The sequence below is a fragment of the Lycorma delicatula genome, chromosome 6 (assembly GCF_047948215.1).
Source record: "Lycorma delicatula isolate Av1 chromosome 6, ASM4794821v1, whole genome shotgun sequence".
NCBI classification, from domain to species: domain Eukaryota; kingdom Metazoa; phylum Arthropoda; class Insecta; order Hemiptera; family Fulgoridae; genus Lycorma; species Lycorma delicatula.
The window spans coordinates 164,987,007-165,003,080 of NC_134460.1; the positions used below are offsets into that span (position 1 = coordinate 164,987,007).

At 32.5% G+C, this 16,074-nt stretch overlaps 2 protein-coding genes across 4 annotated transcripts in view; one reads left to right on the forward strand and one right to left on the reverse strand.

Annotated features, from left to right (window-relative positions):
* pip (heparan sulfate 2-O-sulfotransferase pipe) overlaps window positions 1–16,074 on the reverse strand; it is a 398,529-nt gene that overhangs the window by 170,962 nt on the left and 211,493 nt on the right. The gene's annotated exons all lie outside the window — the stretch shown is intronic.
* LOC142326472 (putative tubulin polyglutamylase TTLL9) overlaps window positions 1–16,074 on the forward strand; it is a 388,004-nt gene that overhangs the window by 22,234 nt on the left and 349,696 nt on the right. The window lies entirely within an intron of this gene.

Here is a 16,074-nt window from a genome sequence, read left to right on the forward strand (position 1 = left end):
AAGTAATCTAAACTAAAAATAAGCGACTGAAAACGATCTAATTGTATTTTCTTGAAATTCATCTAGAATTTAAAATTGAATTCTTTACTCGGTTATACAGTTAATTTCAATAATTATTATGCTTTACCGTTAAGAAAAACATTCGTTGCTTTCTTAATAAAGTAAAAGCGTTTCAAAATCATCATCTAATTTAGCCGTATGATGTAAACCGTTTAACCTTTCTACTTATTCTTTTTATATTTTTACAGCCTACAAATCGTAGTGAGATGCTATTCTAGAATTATTGTCAATACTAAAAACTTGTTTACGTTATTGTTTTGTATATCGCTATATTTTTAAAACGATATTTTCACCAACCGTATGTTATATAATCAGATGAATTAGAAATCCATTAAGTAATGTAAATATTCAGCTACAGAGAGAAGTAACCTCAATTCTGTAACCTGATATGTTAATAAATATTTTGGTAAATCCAAGTCTTATAAGAAAATTGGATTTAAAAAAAATAAATTAGTAGTATTGTATCTTGGCTTGCATATTTTTCAGTAATTAAAAATAAAATTATAAAACTTCTCACAGCTTCAACTCTGTAATAAAATACTATGTACCACGGTATGTTAAAATATAGTTACAAAAAAAAAATTTTTTTTTATATTTTGTGATATTTGAAGAAATTATTTTCCTTTAATTAGAAAAATGTATACTTATTCTTTCGTTGCCGGGGTAATATGCGCTGAAAGGAAGTCGACGATTCACTGTCAAGTGACGTATTATGAACTGCATTTTGCATTGACTGGCCTTTCTGTTTTTTTTTATTTTTTTACTGTTAAGCCTCCGATAAAATTTTTTTACCGTTTACCTTTCAGATAATACTTCAGAGGATGAATGAGGATGATATGTACGAGTGTAAATAAAGTGTAGTCTTGTACAGTCTCGGTTCGAACATTCCTGAAATGGATGGTTAATTGAGACCCAACTACTAAAGAACACCGGTATCCACGACCTAGTATTAAAATCCGTGTAAAAATAACTGACTTTACTAGGTCTTGAACGCTAGAACTCTCGACTTCCAAATCAGCTGATTTGGGAAGACGCGTTCTCCACTAGACCGACCGGATGGGTTTGCATGAACCGGCCTGGTAAATGGAAATGGAACGATACGGCAGCTGCATTCTTACATTTGTAGTCGCTTTTGTCGGCTCTAGATATATAGAGTGTTTCACGAAGAAAGGAAAAAGGATTTCATAAAATATTCTGCAAGTGAAAATAAAGAAACGTTCGTGGAAATATGGTTATGGAAACGTTTAATATTTTTGAGGTTTATTTAAAACCACACCGAAACATACGGTACCATACCAGAACAGAAATTTGTTGTATAACGAAAAGGTCTATATCGTCCTGCCTTAATAACTCCCTAACTACTAGTCTCGTGCGGTGTCATTTTATAACTTACACGGTCAGCTCCCCGATATAACTTTGAGTTTGCGTCACGGACGATTGCGTTGGCGAGTAGGGAGCACAGCACAAATCGGCAAAACTTGCGCTCTCGCTCATTTCCATTAGCTCACGACTTAGACGTGATAGCACGGTGATTTGTGTGTTTGTGTTTAGAGTTTGTCGTGAAAGATCGATTTAAATAATAAGTGTATTTTGGACAATATTTACGTGTAAAAAAGTAAAAAAATCAATATGTCAGCCCGTGGAAGCCAGCCGAAAATATAAATTACGCGTATCGTTGGAAAGGGAATGTTACGGACCACGTACAGGTACTTTAATATCTAGTGCCGAGCGAGCGGGACTTTTTCAGGAACGTCGCAAAGCTGGCACGGCGCGTTCAGTGATTGACGTAGACAGCACGAGCACTTTTACCGCTGCTTATTATGTCTTATGTCTCTTACTTCTCATATCACAGACCGATGTTGAACAAAATTATCGTCAAATATTATTCGAAATAAATATCATGTACCATTTAGTGTCTATTTTTTGTTAAAATTAAATTTAGTACCCAGTTATTGTCTCGTTTTACTTCTGTCCGATACACTAAAAGCGACTCGCTGATATACAGACCGCTAATTTATCTGTAAAGTTGGCCAAATGAAGGAACTAAAATTTTCCGTTTGAGGCTGAATTTTGTTTAAAAAAATACGACGGTGGCTCTCCCATCGGTCGGTCTGTAGCTCGGAGGAACTTCATCCAAGTTCTGTAACGTTTACGTTAAACCAACGGCCGTGTGCCCCCGACAGAGCCCCACCCGATTTTTTTTCGTCTGTTATAGCTTGAAAAAGGTATCGCCCTGATTTCTACTCCGAGGATAAAATGGAACCGTACTGAAATTCGAAAATAATTTAGTTGGAAAAATTAAGAGAGTAAATTTTACGGTTTCATATGGTTTTTGCCCTGAAAAATCAAACAAAACACGTCCCAAAAGTGTATCTCTAGTAACTTTTAAAAAAAATTACTGCGAAAAAATGTGTTACATAACACAATAACTTCGTTAAATTACTAATAAAGAAATAAAATTTTGTAAATAAATTAAAAATACCTGAGTTACAGCTCTGGGATATATTTTATTCAATTTTTCAGGACGAGAAACATATGAAAACATCATATTTAGCCCTTAATTTAAGTCGACAGAATTTTAGTACGGTTTAATTTTGGCACTGAAGCAGAAACGGCATAAAACTTTTCGTTAGGTGTGACTGATAAACGAAGCGCCTTTCAACTCGTGTTTATATGCGCTGTTTATATTTACACTGAATAAAGAATACTTTCTTTAGTTTTATTTGTAGAACGTGTCCTTAAATTCTTTCCGTTTCTTTGTAAGATACATAACCAAGAAGAAAAGGAAAATTTAATTCTAAGTATAATTTTTATTTTGTATAGTAAACAATCGCTTCCCCCTCGATAATTCCTAATTTAGAAAAAAAATGATAAAGAAAACGAAACTCTAAGATTTAAAAGAGAAAAAATCAAACATTGTTATAACGAATAAGTTTCACTTCTTTGTAAGTGAATAATATTTATTATTTGACTGTCAGCTTCAATAGTATATGATTTAAGCAAAAAGTTTTACGCGAAGACTGTTTTCATCTTAAAACGTCAATGTTATGATTTCTCTTTTCTTAGAGCAGAAAAGAAGCATAAATAAAGTTTTTACAAAACTGAAATCCCCCTTCTTGATAAAGCATCCCCTCAATAAATTATCAACCGCTTTTTAATTTTTTTAAGATTTATTCAGAATCATCATGCCTCCTATTACGCAAGGTAACAGGTAACACACTAAATATAAGTTTAGTAGATTAAACTAGCTGCAGAGACGTGCCGTAGTCACGCCTTCCGCAGCTAGGCCCTCCGGGCGGGTTGCCCTGGAGGACGGGGTCTCGGAATGGGATTATCAGGTATCCACAACTGATTACCTCTTGTGTAAAAATATGTTTTTTGAATGACGAAAATAATATAAAGAAAGTTAAATTAGAAATTTAACTCTAGAGATTGATACTAACGAATTGGGATTTTCCGCTAGTGATCGGTACATTCCGGTGCTAAGCTAAGGGGGACGAACAGACACACACACACACACACACACACACACACACACACACACACACACACACACACACACACACACACACACACACACACACACACACACACACATACACACACACACACACACACACACACACACACACACACACACACACACACACACACACACACACACAGAAATGCTCTTTAGTAGGATAGGATAATTCCTGCTATATAAACGAAATAAATACTGACCCTTATTAGTAAAAAAATATTATAATAAAAATTTCAATACCTTTAAATTCAGCGGACTTCAAAACTTAATAAATACAAACGGCTACTGAGGGTTTCACCCTCGATAAACTACTACTATTTATTTCTTTCATTTTCCTCAGCTCTCCTTTGCCGGACCTACAGTTAAAAATAACTCGGCGCAAGGGAGTGTCCTTAACTCTCGTTAGAGTTAAGCGGAAAAGATAGTTTCCTTCCCACCTACCGGCTGTACGTCCGGCATGACGGATCGGCTCGCCGGTCAGATACTACATTTTTTGTGCCGCTCAAATGGGGGTGCACCGTTATTGGTTTTCCCCCACCGGTTCGGGTCTTTTCTTTGTAATCCCGTATTCTACAACTCCCCTCGAGTCCTTAGGGGTCCTAGTAGCTTAGAGGTTCCAGAGTCCCCACGCTTCCTCGCCACCACCCAAAAGCTCTCGATGCGGGCTTATTATTGCGATTAAGAAAAATTTCAATATCCAGATGTTTTGGATTTTGGACTTTTTTGACGCTTTTAGTTCAGTCGATTGTAATCAAAATGGGAGGTGCAAAACTAGACGTTACAGCAGTCCTAAATCCAAACTTTCACCGTCCTACGGTTAATCGTTTTTTAGTTATGCGAGATACGTACGTACAGACGTCACGCCGAAACTAGTCAAAATGGATTCAGGGATGGCCAAAATGGATATTTCCGTTGAAATCTGAAAACCGAAACTTTTTGCGATCACAATATTTCCTTTACTTCGTACAAGGAAGTAACAAGGGTTTTTGGACCGATTTCTTTACGGGGGATTTCAATAACACCGAACAACATTTGAAACTAACTTTTGTCTCCAAAAGGCAATAAATTATGTGAAATAATTCTTACAATTAATATGTTGAGATGGTGGATTAAAATGTCTGCATCGTTTTGCCCGTTTAATCGACTGAAACCAAAATTAAATGGAATTGATGCGTTATATACAGAAATCATCCTGCAAAATTTCATTCAGAATCGGTCCAAGTCTTACGATATTAAACAAAAAACAGGCGACGTAAATCCATCCTTAAAAATTTTACAACGATGAAATCATGTTTTTTTTTTACAGGGAGTCGCGAAACGAAAAAAAATTTTCGACATTTACGATTTGATACGACTAGCATAATTTTCTTTTTACATAGTACAATAATACATAACTAAATAGTATAACTATGTAGCTGAGAAAATAAAAATCCGTGTTGGAGAGTATTTTCTTCTATACTTTTCTAAACTACCATGTCTGTTTTATATATATTATCTTATTATAACAGATAGAAAAAAATAATGAATGTATTACCACTCGCAATCCTTTTGTAGGCTATACTCTAATAATTTAACACGAGATAGATAACGCAGTTGTATATATTCACACGCACAGTAACATACATAAAACATATTCCTACTTTCTAGCTCATCCTTTTTCCTGTCGTATTATCAGTCGATTTATCTCTCACTCCTTCACTCGGTTTTTTAAACGTTACTTTATTTATTAATGTTATTTTCTTTTATAGCCTAATAATTACAATAATACAGTGAAAAGAGACAAGGCAATTAAAGAAAAAAAAGGGACTGTTATACAGGAATCGATGCAATATCAGATGAAAATAAAATTTCATTTAAGAATAAAATTTTACATAGGTTTATATAAAACCAAAACGATGGCTAAAAAAATAAGTCGTGAGGGTCTTCTTAAAATAATATCAAACAAAATAAACATTATTAATCCTTTTATGCGATCCCCACACGAGTCGATTGCAAGTTCCTGTTATTAAGCGCTATGTAACATGACGGTTGACCTGCTGTTTTACTACTATATCGTCGTGAAAGAGGATCTCAATTACACCGTCAAACACCGTGAAATTTTTTATCGTAAAATTTATAAAATAACACTTGCTTCTCATTTTGAAAAACGGCTTTCCGTTTTTGATTTTACCGGTAAGAAAGTAGAAAAAATCTGATGTGGACACCGCACGACTTCCTTGTACGCCTATTAAATTACATATACACATATATTTTGCTGCACTTCATTTGAAAGTGAGATACGATTCTTCAATTCTTTAAAAAGGTAGACGTTACAAAACTACATTGTGGTGGACACCACACTGCATCGCATTTTTTTTTACGACGTCCGTATCGGCATTTTATATTAGTTTATATATTAATTTTGTTTCACGCCGCTCAAGTTGTTAGTTATGTGTTATAAGGAGGACGTGATCCGTAACCATCGGTTCGAATCCGACTTCATATACAATACATTTTTTTTTTTAACTTTTAGTTTATTTAAACATAATGATTTATTAATAATTATTAACCTTTGTAAAAAATTTTGAATTAAAATGAATAGTACATAAAATTTTATTTCACTAATAACTTCTGATTGATTTTCTTTTGTATTGTTATTATTGAATTATTACTTATTGTATTTTTTTTTTAAATCGGAGGTTAATAATTATTAATAAATCAATATATTTAAATTAAAAAATATATGTATATGTAGTCGGATTCGAATTGATGTTCCTTCGCCTTGTAAGATCGAGTATTTCATTAATTAAAATTTCATTCGGCTATAACTAAAGAACTGCTAAAAATAATCACCGCTTATGTTACACCGTCGGATAGCTGTCGATGAGAAAAAAAAGGGTTCTTGGAGGTATTTCTTTACGGGGGGTTTGAATAACACCAAACATTTGAAACTAAATTTTGTCTCCAAAAGGTAACAAATTATGTGAAATAATTACCTCTATTCTTACAATTAATATGTTGAGACGGTGGATTAAAATGCTTTACAAATGCTTTAAATGCTTCTTACTGCGGTTAAGAAAAATCCAAAATTTCAACCTCCCACGGCTAATCGTTTTTCAGTTACGCTAGGTATATACGCGCATACATACATACGCCGAAACTAGTCAGAATGGAATTAGGGATGGTGAAAATGGATATTTCCGTTGAAATCTAAAAACCGAAAGTTTTCGCGATTACAATACTTCCTTTATTTCGTACAAAGAAGTAAAAATCTATTTTTCTCAGACGGACGTTTGTGTGTATGTTGGCCTGCATTTGGCCTTGTAACACCGAACCCGGTCGATTGATTTTCTTCAAATTTGATAGACAGGTACTATTTTCAGGGTAAACAATGTATTAAATTTTTTTATAAACTGGAAAAAGGGATGGGGTGTTTTGTTCGAAATAAAATTTCAAATTTTTATCGGGACACTTTAGGAAAAAAAAGTTGAAGTTTTTTTATCGAGATCACAAATCACCAAACATTTTTGTTTAATATTCACCCTTCCCCCGTAAAAAAATTAATACTATTTTGTTTACTTAGTTATGGCTTCAGAAAAGGAAGTTTTTTGCACGTATAATATTTTCTACATCAATAGCCCTCAAACCATAATAAAAATGTTTTGCCCGTCCCACTCAAACTGTCTGTAATAACAAAAAATATTAACTTAAAAAATAAAAAAATAAATTTATTTTACATTTAACTCGCTCGCTGTTACCTGTTGCATTGAAAATGTAAAAATCTAATTTTTTTGATAGGAATTATTCTCTAGGATTTCTTGTAGAAAAAAATTACAAAAGGTTATTCCCCCTTCCTGGAAGCTTACAAATTAGTTTGTTCAGAATTAAGTCTTTATTTCTGTATTTTTAAATAATTTAAACAAATTAATATTTTTTAAATTTATATCGTTACTTGGGGACTTCCTCGTGAATATGAGGGCCTCCATAATCAAAAATATTTTTCAATTTTAAATCTCTAACGCTCAAAACTTATTTTGTTAAACAATAAAGTCGCTAAAATTACTTAAAATCCCTCCTCTGATGAGTGGAGGTCCTAATTTTTTTTTTTTAATTTATTTAAAATCAATTTTAGTAAATATTTTTATCATTAAAAACAGCCCCTGAGGCATGAGCTCCCAAGTAACTTAAAATGATTGAATTTAAAGAAAATGAATCGCACAGCTTGACCGGCGTATTCAAGTAAGTTATGCGCTCTTTATATATTTTCATTTTTAATATCTTTTCTAACATTTTGCTTGATGATTTCGTCACAAAGGTTGAAGCTTTTGCGTGGGAAAATGAAAATGGATAGGCAATTTTCCTCTTCTTTATCGTAATTTTTATTATCACTTTTTCTTTAATTCTTTTTAATTTTTTTCCTCGTTTCACTTTAATTCTTCCGCTTTGAAATTATAGTCTTCACATATTAATTTTAACTTAACAATAATTCTTTTATTTAAAAAAAAAATGTTTCATCATACAGGAAATGTGATGTTTATTACGTAAAATTCGTATGAATTCCAAAATAAGCAAATTATCTTACAAAACGGTTTTTCCTTTTTCAGAGTTATATTACATTGTACATATCGTACTTAATACTTAATATGTACGGATTCCATAAAAAGTAAATAATCTTTTAAAATACTTTATCGACATCCCGTTATTGCCTTTTAAGATTTTAGTTTTTAAAAACAATTAAATTCTGTGAATTTTTTTTTGCGTTAACGGTTGATACTAGTAATTTGTATATTTATTTTAAAATAATAATAATTTTAAATTGAATTAAATAAAAACACGAACGAGAAGTATTATTATTATTGTTGTAATTATTATTATTATAATAATTGGATTGCAAAGTAAGAAAATATCTGATGTAAACACCACATGTACTTCTGATGACTTCCTTGTACACCGATTAAATTACATATACACATTTATTTTTTTAAATAAAAAGTACATAAAATTTTATTTCATTAATAACTTCTGATGTTTTTTCTTTTTATCATTGAATGATTATTTATTGTAAAATTTTTTTACAATCAGAGATTAATAATTATTAATCGATCATTATATTTAAATTAAAAAAAGAGATTAAGTCGGATTCGAACCGATGTGCCTTCCCCTTCTAAGATCCAAATATTTTATTAATTAAAATTTTATTTGGCTACAACTCTGGAACCGATGAAAATAAGTACCGCTTATGATATATCGTTGAAAAGCTCTCAGTGAGGGCTTATTATTGCAGTTAAGAAAAAAAATTCAAATTAATTGGTATTTTGGCTTTTTTGATCTGGTCGATTGCAACCAAAAGGGATGGTGCAAAACTAGATGTTTTAACGGTTTTAAATCCAAAATTTCAACATCCTACGGCTAATCGTTTTTGAGTTATGCGAGATACATACGTACGTACGTATAGACGTCACCCCGATACTAGTCAAAATGAATTCAGGGATGGTCAAAACGGATATCTCCGTTGAAATCTGAAAACCAAAATTTTTCGCGATCACAATACTTCCTTTACTTCGTTGTACGAAGTAAAAAATATAAAGACATGTTCTGCGACTGAAAATAAAGAAAAAAAGTTTACGCGTAAACACTGATCGGAAGATGCTTCGTTTTCGAATTATAGCTTGCGAATAATTTCACCCTGACTTTTCCTGCTCTGAGAGTAAAATGAAGCCGTAGTGAAATTCTTATAAGTAAGGGAATAAATTTGACGGTTCTTGGCTTAAAAGACTTGAATAGTACGGGAAATTACGTTTAAAAATTTTTAAGAAAATTATTAGCAACAAAAATATTGTTATGGAAAAAATAATTTTTTCGTTTTGACATACTATTACTTCTTCAAAATTACCGGTAAAAATGTAAAATATCCACTTTCAGGATTCTGGGATGATCGAAATCGATATTTCCATTGAAATCTGAAAACCGAAATTTTTCGCGATCACAATACTTCCTTCCCTTAAGGAAGTAAAAAGTTACTTATTCGAGCGATTTAAAAAATTAGAACTTTAACCGAATCGATGCATGTAGGTAGGTCTAGAAATTGAAATAGTACATTGGAATAGTGAACAAGCGGAAATTTATTTTGTAATTATTGTTTGAAACCGTAGGTCGGCGAATGTTTTTATCTTATTACAAGGTAAATTTCACTATTAACCTTTCAAAGGTCGTCCATGTTTTTATTTAAAAATAACTTATATTATAACATGATATTATTACGTAAATAATTTAGTTTAGTATCATTATGATTACTACAGATTTCTTTTATTAATCGACCGTAATTTTAGATTATATAAGAAGAAAAAGTTGAAATTTCATTTTTTAAATTAAAAATTACTTATTCATCGCAATTATATACATGAATTTATTATATATTACTTACGGTGGAAATCGGTAACGTAATTAATAAATAACTCTTTTACTTCTGATCGGTATGTAATAATACGTTACGAGGATGTCGATCGCGTAAGAAATAGATAGATATGGTATTTCACTTATAATAAAAGAAACTACACCTGAATTTGCCTGGACGAGTCAACGGACACCTTGGTAAAATCACGATTGGAGTGGAGCGGCATCATAGAAAACACAATTAATCGGTTAGTCTTACGGTTAAAATCGTCGTAATAAAATCAGCTGATTTTCCAAGTCAAGAGTTCTAAGGTTCAAATCCTAGTAAAGGCAGTTACTTTTACACGGATTTGAATACTAGATCGTGGATACCGGTGTTCTTCGGCGGTTGGGTTTCAATTAACCACACGTTTCAGGAGTGGTCGGCCTTAATCTGTTCAATATTACACATTTGTCGGTACTATTACACTGACATGCTAGATGCCTTAGATGTGAACAGATGCCTTGGCATTTCTGCAAAGTACTGTTGATATAATGTCATTGTACTATTACACTACGTAACGTGGTACTACATTCATAAATAAATAAAATATAAAATACAGAGTAGATGTATTTGAAACCCGTATTAAGTATTTAAAATATAAGCGCGTGAAATACAAAGTACAAAAAAAAAATTACCAACTATTTCATTTTACGCATATAAAAAATCTACTGTGGAAAACACATGACTTCCTTGTACGCCTATTAAATTAAATTTACACATTTATTTAAAATGAAAAATACACAAAATTTTATTTCATTAAAAACTTCTGATATATTTTTGTTATTATTGAATAATTATTAATTGTGATTTTTTCTTTTTACAATGAGAGGTTAATAATTATTAATAAATCAATAATATTTCTATGAAAAAAAAATTTTTTTTTTAATAGGACAAGTCTGATTCGAACCGATGTGCCTTCCCCTTGTAAGATCCAAATATTTCATTAATTAAAATTTTATTTGGCTATAACTCTGGATCTAATGTAAGTACCGCTTATGACATATCGTTGAAAAACTCTAAGTGAGGGCTTATTACTGTAGTTAAGAAGTCCAAAATACAATTTTTTTTAGATTTTGGGTTTTTTGGACACTTTTAGTTCAGTCGATCGCAATCAAAAGGGGAGATGCATAACCAGATGTTACAATAGTCCTACATCCAAAATTTCAACATCCTAATCTTTTTTTTTAATTATGCGAGATACATACGTCACGCCGAAACTAGTCAAAATGGATTCAGGGATTGTCAAAATGGATATTTCCCTTGAAATCTGAAAATCACCTTTCATCCGTCCATCTATTCAGGTTTATTTTTTTTTCGCTCTGGAAACTTAGATTCTCGAATCGCTTTTTTAAATTTATCTTTGTCTTTACAGTGATCTTTAAAAATTGCCATTTTATGATTGTCTTTACAGAGATCTTTAAAAATTGCCATTTTATCTCATTCTAACGACGGTCCTGGAGGCTATAAAAAAGCTACAACAGTTATAAAAATATTTTTCTATAGCGCTCCTGGCAGTCGGTAATTCAAATTATCGTTTTACTTTGAGCGATAGAAGATATGATAAAAGTTCTGACTCGTCCCTTTTCCTGCAGCCAAACGTCGGTACAAAACTGTTAAAAAAACTGAATCGATCAAACTAACAACCGCTTCCTGGAACCTAGGGTAAAAGTTTGCCTGTATGTCGGTGGGAGACGAAACATTTGGGTTTACACAAAATTTTACGCTTCCCTAAACAGGTCTAGCCTTAAATACAGAAAATTCGAGTATTCAGTTATCGGCTCACTAGAGATAGAAAATCGGGTAGGGCTGTGTGTCTGGGCGCACAGCTGTTGATTTAACGCGAAACGTTACAGAACTTGGATGAAGTTCCTCCGAGCTACAGACCGACCAACTTTCTGTAGAGTTTCGTATTTTTTGGAAAAATCTGAAAGCCTCCGATAGAAAATTTTGGTTCCGTCATTTGATCAACTGTACAGATAAATTGGTGGGCCTGTATGTCAGCGAGTCGCTTTTAGTGTATTGTACTGAAATAAAAACGAGACCTTGACTGCGTACTAAATTTAATTTTAACATAAAACAGACGCTAAACGATACGTGATATTTATTTCGACTGATATTCGACAAAACGTTTGTTCAACATCGGTTTCCGGTATGAGACGTCAGAGATATAGGGTAACGTGCAGTGCTAATGGTTCTAGCGCAGTCAGCATCGTTCATAGAGCGCGCCGCGCCAGCTTAGCGACGCTTCCGATACGGTCTCAATCGCTCGGAACCGGACATTGGGGTACGGGTGCGTCGCCCGTAACCTCCCGTTTCCAACGATACGAGTAATTTATATTTCCGGCTGGCTTTTGCGCAGGCTGAGGCTGACATATTGCATTTTTATACCGTTTAAATGTTTACTTTAATCTTTTACGCGTAAATATTATCCGAAATACATTTATTATTTCTTAAATCGATCTATCTCGATAAACTATAAACACAAACACACGAATCACCGCGCTATCGTTTCTAAGACGTGAGCTACACCGAATGGAAACGAGCGAGAGCGCCAGTTTTGCCTGATCTGCGCTGTGCTTCCTCTCTGCCAACCCCCTCGCCAGTGGCGCAAACTCTTCAAGTCGTATCGGTGAGCCGACCGTGTAAGTTTTACAAAAACACCGCATTTACGTCTCCGAGACTAATAGTAAGGCAGGACGATATAGACCGACAAATTCCCGTTTTGGTACCCGTACGTTTCGGTGTGATTTTAAAGATATTTTACGACAAAATTTATTGAACACTCGTTGGAAATTCTCATCGGTAAATGGAGAATTTTCCATAGGCCTTTAATCGCTTCGATTCCGCTTGCAGAGTCTATACTGTTCCGACTTCTGCTGTAATTCATAACCTTATTAGCGTTCGTGACGAATATCGATTTGAGAATATACGTATAACGTAACGGTTTTAATGATTCGACTACCTTCGATGCTATAAATCAAAGAGCGAAATGTTTTTAATTTGTACGCAGCCGATTAGGAAAGTACTTTGTAACCCCCGAAGGAGAATGAGTTTGACAATATTATCGGATTAAGATAAAAAGTTTTCGTAATTACCTAAATAAGACAGATCTGTTCGCTTTAGACTACAAAAATCTTTTTATGTAAACTTACCGATAAATCATAATTTTTTTCTTATTTTTCATACAAAAAATTATTCCTGTTTCTTACGTATCTCTTACCGTTCCTTTTTCCTTTGTCGATAACTAATCGAATGCCGTGTTCGTAATTTACTAATTTCAAACCGAGCTTATGCTTTTTTTAATATTATTTGCATTATAATTTGATGATGCGTTCCAAATAGAATTTGGGAAAAGTCCCTTTTATGAATTTCCTCAATAAATTTTCGACGTAAATAATTACCTTTATTATCTCCGTAATTTAAAAAAAGAAGAAATATAAAATACGATAAAGATACAAAAAATAAAAATTTATACTTGTTAGAAAAAAAAAATAGTTTCAACCGGTTCATAACCTCTTGTCCAATAAAGCCGTCATCCAGCGGTTGTATATACGTGGATCACCCCGGCAAACAGAATTTAGAACAGGCTAGAGATTTGGTGTTCAGCGATTCATTTGACGTAATGTAAATTACTTCCGCTCTCTATAGCCGGCTCACAATTTCTATTTTATCCCCTGCAGTATTATACTTCTTTTTTTTTAAGTAATCACAATTTTTGGATGCCGTACAACTATTTCACCCGTGGAAGTGAATAAATAAGCTTTATCTGATTTACAGCACACTATGGAAGGATTTCAAGAAATTAAATATTTAAACAAAACGATTCGTTAGTAAGATGCCGTAACACAAGGGGTACCAAATACAAGAGTACCGTTAAAATTATAGCCATCCTGAATGAAAACCGAATTTTGTTTGCGTTCCTAAGCGATTCGTTAAAAAATTAGTTCAGACTTTTTGAGGGAGCCCCAAGAAATAACTTTATACTTTATATGAGAATATACGTAAACAGAGTAGATATTTAATGATGATGACAAGATTAGCATTTTATTAAGGTTTTGAACAAGTATAATATAAATTATTACTGTTTTTATCGTGTTCTATAAGTTAGGATGATTTTTACGTAAATTTTTCTACACAAAATAATTTTTTTCTTTTTTATAATAGTGTAATCAACATAAAGTAAATAAATAATAATATATATAATTATTATTATTATTATTATTACTCGGATGTTCTTTCAAACACACTACTGCTTGCAAGTTGAATTACGAACGAATAGATTAAAATCAGTTATTATTCTGAATCTGGTTTGTAAAACTAGAAATTTGAATCCAGTTCCTGGCGTATAGATAACAATTTGCAGCCGAGAGGTTTTACTTTCAGACCGTGAAATTGTGGCCAAGTTTCACTTTTATCATTAAGGAAGTTACAGGCGGATCGGGCGTGTGGTCTCCACTTGTAGGTGTCTTAAACTACGGTTAGTTTTTTTTTTTAAATTATAGACTTCTGTTGTTATAATTTATTATGAATGTCATGTTATTTTGTAATAAAATTTATAACTTAATGAGAAATTTTTCTGAATGATTTTTATTTTTATGTGATTAACCGGTAAAACATCCATGCTTATTCATATTTCACGGTCTAGGGACCGTGAAATTTAAAAAAAAAAAGTGTATATTATTATTTATTTTAGATTTATAAAATTTACTTTTACATACGTCAAAGAATATCCTCTTTAAATTTGTTATTTTACCTTTAATTTTTTTTGTAAGGATAAACCATTTTTAAAAATAAAATATCGTTTACACCCTTATAAAATTGTTGAGTATCTATTCTACAAGTTTTTAGGAATCGATGTTCTATTATTATACGTAAACTGCCACTTCTTTAGGAGTTTTTAGTACAGCTAAACACCGTTTACCGCAACACGTAACTCCGCCGATTTTTATCGCGTTTTAATCTCGCAGTCTTCGCTTCCACACAGTGATCGCAATATCAGAAATTGATTTTTTTTAATTTTTCAAGAAGTAAGAAGGAAAATAAAAAGCTAATAGTTACTATTTGCAAGATTAAGACGCGATAAAAATCGGTGGAGTTACGTGTTGCGGTAAACGGCGTTTAGCTGTACTAAAAACTGCTAAAGAAGTAGCAGTTTACGTATAAACAGTTCACTCTTCTCATTGATGTCACTCAATATTAATAAAGCTAAAACACATAAAATAACCAAATATGAAGAAATTATATTCTTTATAGAATATAAAGAAATTTACAGACTGAACTCAATAGAAGTCATTCCCATTGTGATAATAACAAATGGATTAATTAACATAAACTTAAAGAAATACGTAGAAAAGGTTGTTATTACACTGATTCGTTTAAGGTATTAAAACCCAATAGAGGCCAATTCAAACACGCGAGCGGTTATAAAATACATACGTACATATTTATATATATATATATTTGTGTTTGTTTTGTGTGTGTGTGCATTTATTTACAGAATGTTTCACTCTCTTCCTCTACGGGTATTTAGTTATATACCATTAAAATGTAGAATATATTTTAATCCAGGTATCCTTTAAATGTTTATGCTAAAAACGTTTTACTCATTTTACTCCGTATTTTTACTTCCTTGTACGAAGTAAAGGAAGTATTATGATCGCGAAAACTTCGGTTTTCAGATTTCAACGGAAATATCCATTTTGACCATTCTTGAATCCACTTTGACTAGTTTCGGCGAGACATCTGTACGCGCATAAGTATGTATGTATCTCGCATAACTCAAAAACGATTAGCCGTAGGATGTTCAACTTTTGGATTTAGGACTGCTGTATCATTTAGTTGTGTACCTCTCCTTTTGATTGCAATCGACTGGACTAAAAGTCTCAAAAAAAGCCAAAAATCCAAAACATTTGAATTTTGAACATTTTCATAACTGCAGTAATAAGTCCTCGTTGAGAGCTTTTCAGTCACACGTCATAAGTGGTACTTATTTTCATCGATTCCAGAGTTATAGCCGAATAAGATTTTAATTAATGAAGTATCTGTATCTGACAAGAGGGGTACACCGGTTCGAATT